This window comes from Mastomys coucha, unplaced genomic scaffold (assembly GCF_008632895.1).
Source record: "Mastomys coucha isolate ucsf_1 unplaced genomic scaffold, UCSF_Mcou_1 pScaffold19, whole genome shotgun sequence".
Lineage (NCBI taxonomy): Eukaryota > Metazoa > Chordata > Mammalia > Rodentia > Muridae > Mastomys > Mastomys coucha.
Window position 1 is genome coordinate 2,462,516 of NW_022196901.1, and position 760 is coordinate 2,463,275.

Genomic DNA, 760 nt, shown 5'->3' on the forward strand with positions numbered 1-760 from the left:
AGGTCTCCTAGAGAGGCTAGAGAAACCATTCTCTAAGAATGATTTTTTTCAAGTGTTGCCATAAAGTTATCTATAAATTGATACCATTTGTTTCATCACAGTTGGTTTGCGGCTTTTGCTTATTCTTTGTTTTGTTTTTCTATGTTTGTTACTTTCTTCAAAGATGTAAGTGAAAAAACCAATAATAAGAGACTTTTAATCATCAGAGAGGGTGGCCTTAGCTACACTGAGATTAAGGATCAGTGTGTCAACTCTTCTAGTCTTTAAAGATTAGAAATAGCAGAGGAAAATGTTGCCATATTTCAAAAGCTATATGTTTTCTTTGCTAACAAAAAATTCTTCCACATTTTGGAGTGATTTCAATTTTATTAATTAATTATTTTCTTTATTTATACTCCAAATGTTGCCCACTCCCAGTCCTGCCTTGAAGAATTCTTCTACTCATCCCCCCAAAGGTTTTTTTTTTCATTGTATGTGTGTGAGTTGACCTGCATGTGCACTGTGTGTATGCAGTACCTGATGAAGTCAGAGATGTATCAGATATCCTGGAACTGGAGTTTCAGATGGTTGTGAGCCACGAACCATAATGTGGATGCTGGGAACTGAACTCAGGTCTGCTTCAGAAGCAGTATGTTCTAACTGCTGAGACATCTCTCCAGCTTGTTATTTCTCTTTTCAAGCAAAAACCTGTGTTTTTTTAATGTATAATTTTTCCAGATGGAAGTATGTGTTTGTACTAAATTATTTCTATTATTTATTC

At 34.7% G+C, this 760-nt stretch overlaps 1 protein-coding gene across 1 annotated transcript in view; it reads right to left on the minus strand.

The window, feature by feature from the left end:
* The window catches only part of LOC116097458, a 63,639-nt gene that overhangs the window by 51,730 nt on the left and 11,149 nt on the right, over window positions 1–760 (minus strand). The gene's annotated exons all lie outside the window — the stretch shown is intronic.